The 19780-nt window shown below is 37.4% G+C and overlaps 1 protein-coding gene and 1 pseudogene across 2 annotated transcripts in view; both read right to left on the bottom strand.

The window, feature by feature from the left end:
- Positions 1-19780, bottom strand: part of ZFAND3 (zinc finger AN1-type containing 3) — a 391346-nt gene that overhangs the window by 193686 nt on the left and 177880 nt on the right. The gene's annotated exons all lie outside the window — the stretch shown is intronic.
- LOC135231425 (acireductone dioxygenase-like) overlaps positions 1-19780 on the bottom strand; it is a 78595-nt pseudogene that overhangs the window by 11393 nt on the left and 47422 nt on the right.

Raw genomic sequence — 19780 nt, 5'->3', positions numbered from 1 at the left:
CTAGAGAAGTATGTGGATGAGTTTTGTACCCTAGGTTATTCAAAACAGAAAGAAGCTATACTTGAGCTGAGTGCAAGTGGGTTATCTTGCATTAATAACACTGAACGAGGACCAAGCATTCAGAACAGCAGAGTTCCTGAATAAAACCAAATATATGTTTAATTCAGAAAGAACAGCCTCTTCATTAGGCAAATTTCACATGTTCTGTGTAAAAAAGAAATAATTAGAATTATTTAGTGTGAAAAAATTAATGTGAAATTTCTCACCAACCCACATTCTATTACAGTAAATGTAGAGGCGCACAGCAGCTGCTAATCTAACACACATCTTCTGTCATTAAACTACCTCAGGTCCGTTAAACTCCCTCTCTCACCCAAACCCTTCCCACCCAAAAGTCTCTCTATATAAACTGTATATTGTGGGTCACACTGGAAAGATGATGATCTTTCTCTGGGGCATACTCCATGCTGAAGCTGAAGCTACAGAAAACTGAAGCAGAAGTAACTCGTATCGTATATCTTTACAGGAGCAAGCTGCCAATTCTTTCTCCCGTGGAGCTGCCGTGTGGGTTCATACCATCAACCTTTCTGTCAGCAGCCAAGCACTCAACTGTTGCACCAATAGAGCTCCTCGTTCTAGAAAACTATCTTATCTTGGTTAAAAAAGATGTGTTATAAGGATGCCAAACTGGTTTTTATCCCTTATTTCCTTTCTCTTCTTTTTTTTCTTTTTCCCTCTCCCACTCTTTTCTTTTTTTAAAAGATGTCAGTGAGAAGCACATGACATAACTGAGTCTTAATGAAAAAACAGAATCGATATGGTATGTAGAAGACAGACTAAGTAGATTGGAAGTCAAGAGAGATAAATCACAATCCTGTGTCTCACTAGCTATGTGAGACAGGTCTCAGTTTCTTCAATTTTCATATTAAAAAAGTGTATAAACTGATTGCACAAACAATTTTAACTAATGGATCCCCCTCCCCCATCAGAAAATGGCATTGTGACATTATCAGGGCCATAAATTCTTTAACACTGTTTTCAAAGTGCTTTAAAATACATAACATTTAATTCTCATAAGAATTCCATGATATCCTGACAGAACAGGTGTTGTTATTATTCTACAAGTAAGTAAACTATCATTCAGAGTGGTTAAATGACTTGCCCAAGAGCTCAAAACTTAAGGGTAGGAAAGAGACTTTGAAATCTTGTTTAAGAGCTACTTTTACGTGATTTTGACCTAGAAAGTTGGGTGCTACTAACAGCATATTTTTGGCAATCAACTGTTAGTTCTTATTGGTAATGTAATATACACACCCGTACTCATTTTATATACTGGCACTATAAAGAAATTAAGGTTTGATCTCAAGGAATAATCCTTAGAAACCATCTGTCAACGTCTGCCATCTTTTGGTAATGATATTAAACTCTATCTTTGAGATTTTCATACTCTCTTCTCAAAGCATGCTTTGACAGATCTACCCAGTGAGAGTAGGTATTAGAATAGGTCCATAACAGAGCCCAAAATAAAATCATCCCCTGTGGACCTCCCGGGATTTCAAATGGCACTAAAGGAATTTATCAGAGATTTTCTGCAAACCTGCTGAGCAGACTCTCATTTTTCTATCTTGCTCATATAAAATCTTCAAAGCCACTGCTCTTTCAGAAGCTGATTATCTCACTGAGAATTGTTCATCTCTTCCTATTATGCATTTTACTACCCACATATACTTTCACTAATTTGTAGGGCCAAGAAAATCATCAACTTTTAGAGTTAGAAGGACCATAATGATTTTTTAGCTCAAGATCAGTATTCTACAGCCTTTAAGGTAAGCCCTGGATGGCTAGTGACTGAGCCACGAAAATAAACCAGCATTCCAATTTTTCACTCTGGCATACCTCTTATAACATGATGCTGATCTGTTCTATAGCTAAGACATTTAATGGAAGGGACATAGTAACTTTAAACAGTTAAAAAGAAAGGTTGACTATTACATCCAGATTTCATTTTTCCATACCATTCCTATTCTACAGTAACATGTTTGAGCTAAAGATTCAAGTTTGAAGGTTGTGAACTTATATGTTGCAAATTCAAAATTTAGATGATTACAAAAAAATCAACCAAATACAAAAACTAGGCAGTGCTGGAGGAAATGAGGGACAAAAATGGTATAATATGCAAAGAAAGTATACAACAAAATGGCAGAAATAAATTCTTCTGGATGAAATTCTCCAATCAAAAGACAGATTGGCAAACAAATAAGAAAACATGATTCAACTACGTTATTTTTATGCAAATAATGCAGGCCTTCCAAGTTTGTTTGCCAGCAGCTCCCTACTCCCACAAGGTTTTTTTGTAAGTGCCACTGTACCAATTTTTTTTACATGCTGCTGTAAAAAAAAATTAGCGTAGCACGCTTACAAACATACGGAGGGGGGACAGCTGGCAAACAAACATAAAAGGTGTGCATTATTTGCGTAAAATACACTACATGCTGTCTACGAGAGATTCACTTCGGACCCAAAGACACTCGTACGTTGAAGGAAAAGGGATGAAAAAAATATTCCATGCAAACAGTAGCCAAAAGAAAGCAAGGGTGGCTATATTAATACCAGATAAAACAGACTTTAAGTCAAAATCTATTACTAGAGACAAAGAGCATTATATAACGACAAAACTGTCAATTCATCAAGAAGATACAATTACAAATATATACACACCTAACAACACAGATGCAAAATATATGAAGCAAATATTGACAGAATTTAAGTGAGAAAGAGAATTCTACAATAGTAATAGTTTGAGACTTAAATACACCACTTTTAATAATGGATAGATCATCTAGATGGAAACCCTGGTGGCATATTAGTTAAGTGTTATGGCTGCTAACCAAAAGGTTGGCATTTCAAATCCACCAGACACTTCATGGAGCTCTATGGGGCAGTTCTAGTCTGTTCTATAGGGTCGCTATGAGTCAGAATCAAGAACATCAATGAGGAAATAGAGAACGTGAACACTACAAACCATCTGGAACATAGTATACAGTACAGAACACTCCACCCAATGACAGCCCAATACACATTCTTCTCCATTACATACCGATCATTCTCCATACGCTAGGTCACAAAACAAGTCTCAATAAATTTAAAAAGACTGAAAGCAAACAAGGTATCTTCTCTAACCACAGTGGAATGAAAGGTGAAATCATTAACAGAAAGAAACTAGAAATTTCACAAACATGTGGCAATTAGACAACACACCATGAGACAACCAATAGGTCAAAGGAGAAATTAGAAAACACTTAGCGAAGAATGAAAATGAAAGCGCTACATATCAAAGCTTTTGAAATGCAGAGAAGACAGTGCTCTAGGGAAACTTACAGCAGTAAATGGCTACATTGAAAAAGGAAAGATCTCAAAATCAATAACCTAACTTTACACCTCGAAGAACGTGAAACACGAGTGGAAACTAAGCCCAAAGCTACCAGAAGAAAAGAAGTAATAAAGATCGCAGATAAATGAAATAGAAAAACAAGAGAGGATCAACAAAACCAAAAGATTTATAAAAACAAACCTTTATCTAGAATTTAAAAAAAAAGAGAAAGGGCACAAATAACTAAAATCAGAAAGTGGGAGCATTACTAGTGACCCTACAGAAATAAGAAAGATTATAAGCGATAACTACGAATAATTGTACGCCAACAAATTAGATAACTTAGATGAAATGGAAAAATTCCTAGAATCACATGAACTACCTAAATTGACTCATGAAGAAATACAAGAGCTGGAGAAACCTGTAACAAGAGACTGAATCAATACAAAAAATCTCCCCCCAAAAATTCCAGAACAAGATGGCTTCACTGGGGAATTCTACCAAACATTTGAAGAAGAATTAACACCAATCCTGCTCAAGCGCTTCCAAAGTACAGAAGAGAAAGAAGTACTTCCTAACTCATTCTATGAGGGCAGTATTACGTGATACCAAAGCCAGAAAAAGATACCAGAAGAAAACTACAGACCAATATCCTTTATGAATATGGATGCAAAAATCTCCCACAAAATACCAGCAAGCTAAATCCAAAAATACATCTCACATACTTTGTACATGTTATCAGGAGGGACCAGTCCCTGAGAAAGACATCATGCTTCATAAAGTACAGGGTCAGTGAAAGTGAGAAGACCCTCAACGAGATGAACTGACATAGTGGCTACAACAACAGGCTTAAGCATAGCAATGATTGTGGAGATGGGCCAGAATTGGGCAACGTTTCATTCTGTTGTACATAGGGTTGCTATGAGTCAGAACAGACTTGACTGCACCTAACAACAACAAATACAAAAATAGATCACTGGACTTCATGGAAATAAAAAAATAATAAAATTGTGCATCAAAAGACTTTATCAAGAAAGTGAAAAGACAACTTACATTAAAAGGCATATACACCATGGTCAAGTGGGATTTATGCCAGGGAGGCAAGGATGGTTCAACATAAGGAAATCAATCCAATATGCCACATTAACAGAATGGAGTAAAAGAACCACATGATCATCTCAATTGATGTAGTAAACACATTTGACAAAATCCAACACCCTTTCACGATTAAAAACACTCAGCAAACTAAGAGTATAAAGAAAATACTTGAACATGATAAAGGGTATTTGTTAAAAACCCATAGCTAACATCATATTCAATAGGGAAAGACTGAAAGCTTTTCCCCTAAGATCAGGAACAAGACAAGGATATTTGCTTTCACCACTGCTATTCAACACTGAACTGAGAGCTCTAACCAGAGTAATTAGGCAAGAAAAATAAATAAGTAAAAGGCATCCAAATCGGAAAGATATAATAAAGCAAAATTATCTTTATTTGCAGATGATGTGATGCTATCTATAGAAAATTCTTTTTTAAACAATCCATAAGAAAGCTACTAGAGGTAATAATGAATTCAGCAAAGTTACATAGTACAAGGTCAACACTCAAAAATCAGTTGTATTTCTATACACCAGCAATGAACAATTTGAAAAGGAAATCAAGAAAACAGTCCTATTTAAAACAGTACCTAAAAGAATAATATACACAGGAATAAATTTAACCAGGGAGTCAAAAGACTTGCAGACTGAAAAATATCATACACTTCTGAATGAAATTAAAGAAGACACAAATAAATGTAAAGACACTGCACTGTTCATGGGCTGGAAGACTTAACATTGTTAAGACGTCAATACTGCTCAAAGCAACCCACAGGTTCAAAGCAATCCCTAACAAAATTCCAACAGCCTTTTTTTTTTTTTTTTTTGCAGAAATGGAAAATCTAATCCTCAAATTTAGATAGAACTGCAAAGGTCCCGAATAGCCAAAATAATCTTGAAAAGGAAGAACAAAGTTGGAAGACTCACATTTTCTGATTTCAAAATGTACTAAAAGGCTACAGTAATCAAAACAGTGTAGTAATACAAGGATAGGCAAATGCACCAAGGGAATCAAACTGGAGTTCAAAAATAAACTCATGTCTATGGCCAATTGATTTTTGACAATTTAATGGGGAAAGAATAAGTTCTTTACTAAATAACTTCTTTACTAGAACATAGTTAAACCCATAAGTCACCATATACGAAAACTCATTCAAAATGTATAAGAACGAAACCCATAAAACCCTTAGAAGAAAGCATAGGGATAAAACTTCAAGACCTTGTTTTTGACAATGGATTCTTAGATATGACATCAAAAGCCAAAGCAACAAAGAAAAAAATAAATTGGGCTTCACCAAAATAATAAAATTTTGTGCATCAAAAGGACTTTACCAAGACAGTTAAAAGACAACCTACATAATGGGAGAAAATATTTGGGAATCACATATCTGACAATGGTTTAATAACCAGAATATACAAAGAACTTCTACAACACAACAAAAAAAAGACAGGAAACCCAACTAAAAGATGGGCCAAAGCCTTGAACAGTTATTTCTCCAAATTTCTCCAAAGAAGATATACAAATGGCCAATAAGCATATGAAAAGGGGCTAAACCTCATTTAGTCATCAGGGAAATGCAAATCAAGACCACAGTAAGACACCACTTCACACTCACTAAAACAACAACAACAAAAAACCAAACCCGCTGCTGTGGAGTGAATTCTGACTCACAGTGACCCTACACTAGGATGGCTATTATGAGAAAAACTGAAATAAATGAGTGATTGAATGTGGATAAAAAGGAACCTTCTTATTGCTGGTGAGAATATAAATGGTACAGCCACACTATGGAAAACAGTTTGGAGGATCCTCAAAAACTTGAAGATGGAATTACCACATGACCCAGCAATTCTACTCCTAGATATATACGCAAGGGACTGAAAACAGGGACTCACACAGATAATTCTACTCCAGTGTTCACTGCAGTATTATTCACAATAGCCAAAAGACAGAAACAGCCCAAGTGACCATCACCAAATGAAGGGATAAACTAAATGTGGTATATACATACAACAGAATATTAAAAAAAAATAGAATATTACTCAGCCATAAAGAGAATGAAGTTCTGATACATATCACAGCAATGGATAAACCTTGAAAACATGCTGAATGAAACAAGTCAAACACAAAAGAACATATACTGTATGACCCCACTTACGTAAAAAATCTAGAATAGGCAAATGCATACAGACAAAAGTTTTTTAGTGGTTACCAGAGGCTGGGGCGAGGAGGGAATGGAAAAGTTACTGTTTAAGGGATATTGAGTAGTCATAGAACTTTCATATGGAGAGGAAATTAAGGTGTTATCAAGAAATAAAAGACTGGTTTAAACTTAGAAAAACAGAGGTAAATTTTGAGGCAACCACAAAGGAAACTAACAAATTTACCCAAAAAGAACAAAAACATAAAGTCCCAGCAAACACAAATTCAACAATAATGAACAAGATGAAAATAGATAAGGGCCACTGAGGTTCTGTTTGGAGTGAAGAAAAAGCTTGGAAAGGGACAGTGGTGATGGCTGTATAACAGTAATGTAATTAATGCCAATGAATTGTACATTTATAAAGTTAATATGGCAAACATTTTGCTATGTGTATTCTACCACAAAAAAAAAAAAACTGCAACAACAAACACAATGGCATAATTCACATGGTTGTCTAATGGTATCATATTTGCACCCATAATGTCTTCCTAAAGCTTGGCAAGTATTTATTACTGAACCAAACATAGCTTATGTTTATAGGCTTATTACACATTACATGTACAATACTATATTTTCCTATTCTAAAGAAAATAAAATCACATCTCTTTCTGAGTGTTCCACAATTGAGGCTCTTTATCAAATTGGACAAAACTTACCAGCTGCCTTCATTAAAAATGTTCAGATTTTATTGTATTTTCACCAGTGAAAACACATAACCATCTAGTAATACAATAAATTAAATCAGGTTTTCCTTGTCTGGAATTACAGACCAAAAGACCTTGGTCATGAAAGAGAAAGGGGTACTCTTTACTGAACCACTGTATATTACCCGCTAAGCACTATGTCAGATAATCCAGTGCCTCACCTTGAAGGAAACCGGAATCTATTTAATCAGTCAAATATAACCAAGCTATTTCTTTCTGATCACTGACCAATTTGATTTAGTTAGAATGAATTAAGATGAACCAGAACGCTTACCACACTAAGGCTCAGACTTATTTTGGAGATTAAGAAAAAAAAAAAAATTCCCCCTTGCAAAAGGATACACAAGCATTCTTGCCTTTCTAAGGATACACAAGCATTCTTGCCTTTCTAAGGTATCCTGAAAGCTTCAACCTGTTCTCTTTTCAGTATAATTTGAGCCAACTTTGCACTTCATCTAGTGCATCAGAGGAAACATCAGTGGCTATAATATTTCATTTAGGAATACTCTGCTGTTGCTATTGTGTACCATCGAGTCGTTTCCAACTCATACAGACACTACAGGACAGAGTAGTACTCCTGACCAATCTAGTCTTTGAATTAGTCTTGTTTTCACTTTAATATATCAATGATTTTAAACTGAGAAACAGAATATCAGAAGACCAGCAGAACTTTAGCCATTTTCAATCAAATTAAACCAGAAATGCAAATTGAGCCCTAAAATTTCAGTAAGTTCAGGAATTGTTCTTATCCAAATTTCAAATATGGGAAAGCTAAAACATAAAGAAATGGAAAGGCAAGCATAAAGGCAGGGCGTGGTTGTCAAACTTCGCGTTGACTTAATACATCAATATTTAAACTAAAAGAAAACTCGAGGCAACAGTCACAACTCAGTTCTTCTATGCTCATCTAGTTTTTATTCTAGGGACAAAGAAGTTCCTGTAAGAGCTGAAGATCCACAGCCCCTAGCTCTGAGTCTTGTGCTTACCTCTGCTGTGCTTATTGCTTCTTTCCTTTTGCAAGTCAGTAAAGTATTCATAAAAGAGCCCAGGCGGCACAATGGTTAAGTGCTCAACTACTAACCCGGAAGTCTGCTGTTTGAACCCACCCAGTGGCTCCATGGGAGTGAAGACCTGGCGAATTGCTCCCATAAAGATTACAGCCTAGGAAACCCTGTAGGGGTTACCTTTACTTTTATTCTTCTGACCTTCTCTACAGAGTTTGCTGGGAGCTATGGAAATGTAAGAAAATGTGTATTTATTCCTGCTCTGAAAAGGGCTTTCCAAAACAGGATATATCAAACAAACTCAAGGTATTTACCTATGATCACGGGATGAATTAACAACTGAAAAGAACAAATGCTGATATCAATCTTGTGATTTTATGGAGTTAAAAGTAATGCTATACTCTCTAAAGTCTAGCCAGCTGAGCCTCTGGCCAAAGCCTACTAAAGGGTAAGAAAAGTTTTTGTTGCTTTGCTCTGTGGAAAGATCCCAGGAACACAAAATAAATTGAGCAGGAAAGAATAACAAACTGGAGATCAGTAATGACCAAATCCCTACTGTCTCACAAGGTACATTTGCATCAGTCCATCAGTTCTCAGACCTAAGTACAGTTTCAGGGGCACTTTGTACCCACAGGGTCACTAAGAGTTAGAAGTGACTCGAAGGCAACGGGGGATTTGGCTTTTCTTGTCTTTTTTTTTTTTTTTTTTTGTACCTTTAAGAAGGTTGAACACTAGTGGAAATGGACTTGTGAGGAGGCAACACTGTGTCAGTTTCAGAAATAACTGAACTATAATCAGTCTTTTCTCCATGGATTATTGGTTCCTTTTACTGAAGACTGGTATCAGAAATCAATATCGGGGTGATGGATGTGCTCATAGCTACAGAGGTGTCATTGCTTCTAGGCCCTCTCAGCTAACAAAGCAAGGAAATATAAGCGCATATACCAATCTGTGTATATACTCATATCTATGAATATTTCTACATGTAACTATCTGTATATCTATATTAAGCTAAACACTAATTCTTGCTGATGTCTCCAACTCTAATCCATTACCATATGGATCATTCTAGCCTCCTCCCCTTGCTTATCCATAAACTTCCACTCCAACACTAAGAAATCTGGCTTCCACTATCTACCATCTATTTAGTTAATTGTTCAATTCCAGTATACATGTATATCAGTATCAGAATTGTTAACCCATTCCCCTATGGGAAATAACTATCAACTACAGTACAGTGCTTATGTATAGTTTCTTTTGCCTTTAGTCTTACAGACTCCACTCATTTCCAAAGTTACTTAGGTCAGCACCTTCTCGCTCCTGCCCCCACCTCCTTCAGTGAGTGAGGTTGTTTCACACATTTGTAGTACTGTGAGACTGTTTTGTCACATTCTGTATTCCATCCTGGGATCACCTGACTTCCTAAAGCATTTTTAATCTTGTATACATTAAGGTTTACTCTTTATGCTGTAAAGTTCTATAGGTTTTGACAAATGCATAGTCAAGTACCCACAATTACAGTATTATACAGAATAATTTCACCACCCCAAGAAATCCCCTATGGTTCACCTATTCAGCCCTCCTCCTCTTCCCTGGAACCCTGGCAACTACTTTTCCACAATGCCATATAATTAAAATGATACAGTATGTAGCCTTTTCAGACTGGCTTTCTTTCACTCAACAATATGCATTTTAACATTCATCTTTTGTGTGTGTGTGCGTGCGTGTGTGTGTGTGTGTATAACTTGATAGTTCATCTCTTTTTATTTCATGGATGTACTACAGTTTATCCACTCACCTATCAAAGGACATCTTGGACTGTTTCCAGTTTTTGGAGATTATTGCATGCATGTTTTTGTGCGGACGTGTTTTCAAAGGAGGATTCAATATAGCAGTTAAGATCACCTCTCCTTCCTGAGCAATCTTCTGATTCTGTTCACCATTCAGTGAAGCCATCAAAGTCGCTTTCCACCAACTTGATGCATATCTTGGTGCTCAAGCAGCTTTTAGTTATCTAGTACATTTGTTCACTGTATATCTGCTAGGTATATTTTTCAAAGTTCACCTATAAATCCAATTCAATCAAATAGGCGCCTTCTCTAAGCTAGGCAAGGAGCCCTGATGGCACAGTGGTTAAGCACTTGTCTGCTAACCGAAAAGGTCAACAGCTGGAACCCACCAGCCACTCCACAGGAGAAAGATGTGGCAGTCTGCTTCCATAAAGATTTACAGCCTTAGAAATCCTATAGGGAAGTTCTACTCTGTCCTATAGGGTAGCTATGAGTCGGAATCAACTCAATGGCACTGGGTTTCGGCTGAGCTAGGCACTGCACTAGAATTCCAAGGATGTATAACACAGTGGTTTTAACCATCAGTGAGGGACACAGAGCACTTTCAGTTCACACAGAGCACAAGGCACTAAAGGAATAACAAGATTGCCCCCACAGCTACCTTTTCCTGCAGTGGTTGTCTTACCCTCAAGCAGAAGCTGGCATGGGTCTCCCTGGGTTTACAAACTGCCTGTGTACTTTTATTTGAATCTCTTTTCTTCTGCCACTATGCCATCTGAACTGGCTTCATTTCTAGCTGTCTGTAGGTATGACACAAACCTACTATCATTTTTATGATCACAGTCAATAGGCATTCATGAACTCTATCAATGTAATGTCATTCTTTCCTCCAACCCCATTTTCCTTACAGGGCTTAGAATCATATGTTGTTGCTGTTAGCTGGCACTGAGTCGGCCTCCAATTCATGGCAACCCTATACACAATGGGATCAGACTGTTGTGATCCATAGGGTTTTCACTGTCTAACTTTCAGAATTAGATTACCAGGGCTTTCTTCCTACTCTGCCTTAATCTGGAAGTTACACTGAAATATGTTCAGCATCACAGCAACATGTAAGCCTCCATTAACAGATGAGCAGTGGCTGTGTTTAAGGCACATTGCCAGGAATCAAACCTGGGTCTACTGCATAGAAGACGAGAATTCTACAACTAAGCCACCACTGCCCTCTGCATCATGTAACAGCTAGATTACTGAAAATATAAAAATTAAGAGACCATGACACAGAATAAGACTGAGATGTTAAAGCACTTCTAATTTAATTATTGTCTATCTCTGCTATTCCTCCCTTCCCCAATGGAAATAAATAGAATAACCCTTTTTTATTGTTTATATAAGGAGCTCTGGTGGCACAGTGGTTAAGCAACTCAGCTGCTAACTGAAAGGCCAGCAGTTCAAACCCACCAGCTGCTTCCATAGGAGAAAGATGTGGCAGTATGCTTCAGTAAAGATTTACAGCCTTGGAAACCCCATGGGGCAGTTGTACTCTAGGGCCGATATGAGTCAGAATCAACTCGAAAGCAAATCGGTTTGGGTTTTTTGTTTATATGTACAATGACTGGATAACTCAAATTGATTTTCTAAGGAATATAACACATTTTATCGTACAATTTCTCCCCCCCTAATTCACAAAATAAAGGCACTGCTAGACATAAACTAACATATGATGTTCAAGAGTACCTCTGACCCACTTCTGGGAATTTATCCTACAAAAATAATTCAACAAAAGAAAAATATTATACACAGGAAAACATTCATTACTACATGATGTATAACGAAAAAACTGAAAACAATCAGAAAAATCCCAGAGAAAGGAAATGGATTAAAAAAAAAAAAAAGTGGTTATATTAGGTCAATGGCATACAAAATACGTAGCAATTCCAATAATTGGAAAACAAAGAAATAAGGGAAATACTTGATACAATTACAAATAGCACAGTAACCCAAAACCAAACCAAACCCACCGCCGTCGAGTTGATTGCGACTCAGAGCTACCCTATAGGACAGAGAAGAGCTGCCCCACAGAGTTTCCAAGGAGCATCTGGTGGATGCAAACTGCCAACCTTTTGGTTAGCAGCCGTAGCACTTAGCCACTACGCCATCAGGGTTTCCAACAGTGCAGTATACAATTTCAAATACATTTATACTCTGTAAAAAATATGTGTGTGCGTATATATATATAGGGAAAGACTAAAAGGAAAACAGATAGGATATGACTTAGACAGTGGATTTAACCAAATTTTTCTTTAACAAAAGTTTAAAGAAAAAAGGTTAATGTATTTCTTTAGATAGAATTCTGCAGGTTCTCCCAAACCATACTCAACAGAAAAAATAGAATCTACTGTGGGATACTTGCGCTCAGGAAGTAAAAGAAGCCTAAAACATCTGACTGCCTTGGTTTGAATCCAGGATTTGCCAGCTATTAGCTCTGTAACTGCGGGACAAGTTACTAACCTCTGTGAGTCACCTCATCTATAAAATGGGGACACTCACACTTACTCTTAAATTTTTGTGATAGTAAAAAAGAGACACCTATATGATGACTTCATGATAAATGCAAGCTGTTACTACTCCATTCATGACGCATTGATCAGATCAGATAATGCTGTCTAAGGGAAATACAGTCAAGACCATCAATACAATTTAAAGGCAGCAAATATTTTGAGCTGATTATTTCTCTGGTGTTGGCAAGACTACAACTTTAGAAAATATGCTCTTAAAATGTCTTTTGTTAAATAAGAACCCCATGGTTTAAAATTTGATTTTAATCTCTTTTTTTTTTAATTTAGGATAATTTAACAGTCTCCTGTTTAAAATTTTAAAAATGCCCACTGAGTTTTTACTCTTTCAAACAAATTTTTACTTGTTAATTTTGTTTGCTTTGTGTTCATTAAAAAGCTTTTTTAAAAAAATAAAATTTCATTCAAGGAAAGGACCTGCTTTACTCATCTTTGTTTTTCCCCCATACCAGGCACAGTACAGAACATATGAAGTCAACTAAAAAAAAAAAAACACCCCATTGCCATCACATTGATTCTGACTCACAGCGACCCTATAGGACAGAACAGAATTGCATCATAGGGTTTCCAAGGAGCAGCTGGTGGAGTTGAACTGCTGATCTTTTGGTTAGCAGTCATAGCTCTTAACCACTGTGCCACCAGGGCTCCATAAGGTCAACAGTCAATAAATATTTATCAACTGAATTCTTTATACATTTTTTGTCCATACTGTAGAATTAAAGTACACAATGATATGGCTGAAGAATAGTTATCACTCCACATTCCTAAAATTCTCCAAGTGGAAATTCTTGTTCTATTCTAGGTCCTAAATTATCAGAAAACCATAAACAACGTGCACAACAAAACAAGAGGGTAGGACTATCTAGAACTGACTGAATTAATACATACCTTAGGTTGAGAATTTAATGCCTGGAAAATAGTAAGTACTCCTAAAACCCTTGCCCCAACAACTGTGAATGGGACTGACACTCAAGATAAAAACTTTCCTCAGTTTAAAAAAAAACTGGTTATCAAATTAAATTTCTACTAAGTAGATCACCTAAAAGGAAGGGGCGGGGGTTGTCTGGATAATGTGATCTGCAGGAGTCAATAGCTGCTTTCTGCCCTGGGACCAGCACGTTGCATCAATAAAATCAATATTCTCACTAAGTGCCTCCAGCACAAAATGCTGTCACCTTTCCGTTTCCACCCTCCCCTTTTATTCTCCCATTCATTCACTGTCACATTCAAAGGAGCTGTTCAACTGCTATACCACTGCTGGCAACAAAAGCAGAATCACTGGACCACATTCCACTACACAATCATTAAGATTACCCCTACTCTTTTTTTTTTTATGAGATGAGAATTGGGATGTGATGAGAAAGGTCTGGGCTGGCCTCTACTGTATGCCAGTCTACTTAAGGAACCTGCCTGAATTCTAGCCACTAAAGATGAATGCTTACAAGGCACAGAACAGCATCTATTTAAAAAAAAAAAAAAAAAAGCCCTACAATCCTGGTAAATCTTCATTGTTTCAAATTACACTAATGAGCCACAAAACATAACAAACAGCTTAATCCAGGTTCGCTTGTAATTAAGTAGCTGTACTTTATTGATGAAAACTGGAGGTAAGACTTACAAACCATATATTTAATATTATAAAGCCATCGACATTGTACTTGATAAATATAGAAACCCTGAAGAAGTAAAGAAGTACCCTACACCCTCCCAAGCACACCATGTCAAAACAGTGAAAAATGTTAAAACTCCAGCTCATAATTAGTCATTCTGCTGCTAGGGAGGTGATGGCAGGCAATTTCTGGGGGAAAAGTAATGTCTCAGCTTGGAATAAGCAGTCTCTCTCTATTGAAGAAGTGGACGTTTAAGAACTGCTTCAGCCTACTCATAAATATTTCCATTCACTCAGAGACAGATACCCGCAGTCCGACTAACGGATTCTGAGTAGAAGCCAGTTTAAGAAAGATAAAATCAAAAAAAGAACAAATGTTTTCTCAGTTCCCTGGTTCACTATGGGAAGTGAGCCTCCTATCCTCTGAGGATACTTCAAGATTTTTCCTCTAGTGATTTTAACCTCTTTCTTCCACCTTGGGATCACAGTATCATAATCATTATAAAATCTTTTTTCCCCAAACAGAAGCCTCCCCCCGACAGACACACACACACACAAAACACACTGTGAACTAGTTCTCTGAACCACAAACACAATTCTTCTAGGCAAATGTAAAAATACGAGGCATTGGAAATAAAATTCTCTCACTGGTTCTGTGACATTCCCTGTTGGGGCAGTAGTTTGATAATGATTTGTCTTTACTGGTGCCAGTTACTCTTTTAAAGGAGGGTTTCAGTATCTTTGCAAAAAAAGGAAAATATCATGATGAGCCAAACAGGAATTACATGCTAAATAAAACAAAACAAGAAGACACTACTATATCATACTTTGTGAATGTAAATATTTTTAAACCAATCATTACTACATGACAATTTCAACTTGGTTATGGTTGAAGACAAGTTATTTAATATTTCAGGAAACGTTTTGTTTATATTTTACTTTAAAGTTCAATTGCTGGATTTTTAAAGGAAACTGATCTCTACCTACTCCCTGTTGTTACTAGTAACAAGAAACAGCTCATGTTAGCAACATTCTGGAGAAAAAACAGCCTCTTTAAGTATAAACCACTTTTAAAGGTTAAAAGAAAAAGCAAAGGCTGTCTTTCTAGCTCTACAGTTTCATGATGCTCAAGGTCACAGAAAGAACACAAAACAGCCCAATAAATATCCAGCTTTGTTTTTGTTTCTTCTCCCTAGATTGAAAAGACATTTTTTGACCATATAAAATTTAATCCAAAAGTGACCTTGGCCCCCACAGACCACTTACTATCACAGACATTAAAACGTACAATGAAGAGATCCGGTGGTCACCAACTAAAGCGAGCAATCAAACTTAGTAATACCGAGAGTAGCACAACCTGGTGTTACAGAACTCCTGACGTGATGCAGTAAGGATGTATGGCACATATAAAGTATTCTTGCCCCCCAAAATGTTGAAGCTGAATTTAACCAGGAGGAAACCCATCAAATCCACAATGTTGGACATTCTATAAAACTTGAGACTTTGGCCAAGCCCTAGGCTCTTCATAAAAAGTTCATGTCAGGAAAAACAAAAAAAAGACAAATTGACTGCTATGGATTAAAGTAAAAGATATAATCAAATCCTTGATCTTGACTGGATCCTGGATTAAAAAATAAAGAAAAATTTAAACTGCTATTAAAAAAATGTTTTGGGGCAATTAACTAAATTTAAATAGGAACAATGTATCAGATATTATGGAATTGTTAACATTTTTCTTAGGTGTAAATGCTATCAAAACATCCTTTTTCTTAGGGTGAATATATTGAAGAATTTGGAAGGTAGTGTCAGGATGGCAGCAATCTGCAGCAATGCCGGAAAAAGAGGAAGACAGAAGAGAGAAAGTAAATGTAACAAAATGCTAATAACTGGTCTATCTAAGTGAAGGGTGTACACATACTCACTGTTGTAGTCTTTAAACTCTTCTGTGGGTTTGAAATTTTTAAACTATAAATTTGGGTGGAGAATGGGTGTGGGAGCTCCATTTTTCTTCACTCGCTTGCTTTGCTTCTATCCATAAACAACACCCAAGTCATAATTACTTTTCTCTCAGCAGAAAAAGATGATAAATTAAATACTGACACATGATGGGTAGCACAGATATAAAATTCCTTTTTCTTCCCTAAGCATAGGAAATACTGCACTGAAAAACAAATTCAGAAGACAGTCCTTCAAGGGTGAGTGAATTTAAAAGCATTAGTCTAAGAAACAACCAAGTTCCCAAACCTTATTACATAAGTTAAAAGAAAAGCCCCAACCAATTTAAAGAAGGTCAGTCAGCAAGAGTAGTATTTTCAAAAAATGCCAATCATACTGCCCATTTATAAATTTAAAGGCGTTATCATACGTGATTCATCATCACAGGCAAGAAAACCTTAACATTTTAGCATTTCATTTGTTTATCTTCAAATGGGTTAAGTTTGAAAAGAATGCTGAACAATGCAAAAAGTTCAGTACCAGAAATCTTCTTTCTGTTGGAATTTTGTTATGTTCATTACAATACCTAAAAGCTAAGAGATTAAGAACAATATCTGAAAAACATGAAACTCCAAGAAAGGTTTGTGAAGAATAAGCAAAGTCTATCAACAGTCAGATTAACTATGCCACACACAGTTCAGATGTTTCCACAAATGATGCAGCACTGGAGGTGCTCACTTGTCTATGCCAAGAAATTTAGAATCCAGCTGCCCGGCCAGTTTGCTCAGAGATCCCACTGCCCATTCCAAAGGGGGATCCAAAAAAATACAGACATTACCAAACAACATCATTAATATCACACACAAGAAATTATGCTGAAAATCATTCAAAAGTAGTTGCAGCAGTACATCAACAGGGAACTGCCAGAAATTCAAGCCTGATTCAGGAGAGGGTGTGGGACAAGGGATATCACTGCTGATATCAGGTGGATCATGGCTGAAAGCAGAGAATGTCAGAAATATGTTTACCTAGTGTTTTATTAATTATGCAAAGGCATTCAATTGGTTGGATCATAACAAAATATGGATAACATTACAAAGGATGGGAATTCCAGAACACTTAATTGTGCTCATGAGGAACCTGTAGATAGACCAGGAGGTAGTGATTCAAACAGAACAAGGGGATACTGAGTGATTTAAAGTCAGGAAAGGCGTATGTTAGGATTGTATCCTTTCACCATATTTATTCAATCTGTATGCTGAGCAAGTAACTGGAGAAGCTGGACTACAGGAAAAAGAATGTGGCATCAGGATTGAAGAAAGACTCATTAACAACCTGGGATACGCAGAGGACACAACCTCGCTTGCTGAAAGTGAAGAGGACTTGGAACACTTACTGATGAAGATCAAAGACTACAGCTCTCAGTATGGATCACACCTCAACATAAAGAAAACAAAAACCTCACAACTGGCCCAATAAACAACATCTTGAAAAACGGAGAAAAGTCTGACGTTGTCAAGGATTTTATTTAGCCGGGGTCCACAGACAACGTCCATGGAAGCAGCAGTCAAGAAATTAAATGACATACTGCACTGGGCAAATCTGCTATAAAAGACCTCTTTAAAGTATTAAAAAGTAAAGATGTCGCTTTGAGGACTAAGGTGCACCTGACCCAAGCCATGGTATTTTCAGTTGCCTCATATGCATGTGAAAGCTGGACAATGACTAAGGAAGACGGAAGAACAGATGCCTTTGAATTATGGTGCTGGTGAAGAATACTGAATATACTACGCACTGCCAGAAGAACGAACCTATCTGTCTTGGAGGAAGTAGAGAGAGAATGCTCCTTGGAAGTAAGGACAGCTAGACATCATCTCATGTACTTTGGACATGTCAGCAGGAATGACCAGTCCCTGGAGAACATCACACTTGGTAAACTAGAGGGTCAGTGAAAAAGGGGAAGATCTCAACAAGATGGACTCACACAGTGGCTGCAACAACGGGCTCAAGCATAACAACAATCAAGAGGATGGCACAGGATCAGTGCAGTGTTTCGTTCTGTTGTACACAGGGTCGCTGTAGGTCAGAACCAACTCAACAGCACCTAACAATGACAACATGCCAGGTGCACAGTGGATGTTCAAAGAGTTGCCAGATGAATACTTACTGAAGACAGAAGTACATCAGATGCCTTTGTAATATGCTACTGTCCAGCAAAATGGGGGCATGTAAAAATTTTTCCCCAGTTAAGATTGTAACACTGCAATAATCAGATATACATATTAAACCAAAGCAAAATTCTAGCCCCCCCCCCCAAAAAATTGGTACAGTGGCTATTTGAAGAAACATATTTACTCTACCAAAAAATAATCACAGGTCCCAAGGGGATTCTCCTTCTCAACAAAGTCTCCACAGACACACAAAAGGGAAATGCCTCTTCCATGAGTCAAGAGGCTGAGTTCTGGAAAGGATGAATCTGGAAACTAAGAATCAGGGCTATTCCTTATACTTCTGGGGGTTTCCAGAGCTCCTCTCCTAGTGGGAAATACTCAAAGCCTACAGAACTGAAAAGAACTCTTTCAGAGGATACTGAGCTCTAAGCTGCACGATATTCTTCATGGCAGCTGACTCCCAGGAATATAAGCTCTTGTCCCTGACTGACCTCTTAAGGGACAGAAAAACCCATAGCCAGCTCAAGGATATCTACCATCCATTCTTTCTGCATCAAGTTGAACAAGCTTTACTCCATGTCTATAACTAATTAGGCCAAGAATCAGGACCTGAAGGCTCAGCGTAATGGAGATGGCCAAGAGGACAGGGTGAGGGGGGCTGACAGACTGGCAAAAGAGCAGAGTCTGAAACTATGCTTAAAATTAAGCTTCTGCTATTCTTGCCCCAACCCCGCCAAACAAAAAAACCCAGTGCCATCAAGTTGATTCCGACTCATAGCGACCCTATAGGACAGAGTAGAACTGCCCCACAGAGTTTCCAAGGAGCGCCTGGCGGATCCGAACCGCTGACCCTTTGGTTAGCAGCCGTAGCACTTAACCACAACGCCACCAGGGCTTCCCTCCCCAACCCCACGAGCCTCCTAAAATTCAGTTTGCGATAATTCCATTCAGGAATTGCTCAGGCCTAAAACTGTTCTAACACTGGATTTGATCTTTGTCTGTTTCTCCCCTCAGCCCCCATCTGATCTGCCAGCACATCATACCAGTTCCACCTTCAAAATAGATCCAGAATTCAACTACTTTTCATCACCCTTACCGCCCTCACTTAGATCCAAGCCCTTGTCAACTTTCCCCTGGATCATTACAGTAACCTCTTAACTACCCTAGCCCTTGTCCCCCAGTCATTTCTTTACACAAAAGAGTCACTCTAGTTGCTAAAATGTAAATCAGATCGTATCACTCCTCTGACCAAATCCCTTCAACAGATTTTCATCTCATTCAGTAAAAGCTGAAGTCTTTACTATGATCTGTAAGCCCTTA

The sequence above is a fragment of the Loxodonta africana genome, chromosome 1 (genome assembly GCF_030014295.1).
Source record: "Loxodonta africana isolate mLoxAfr1 chromosome 1, mLoxAfr1.hap2, whole genome shotgun sequence".
Classification (NCBI taxonomy): Eukaryota; Metazoa; Chordata; class Mammalia; order Proboscidea; family Elephantidae; genus Loxodonta; species Loxodonta africana.
Note: the sequence above shows the minus strand (reverse complement) of the source record. Positions and strands in the feature narration are given on the sequence as shown.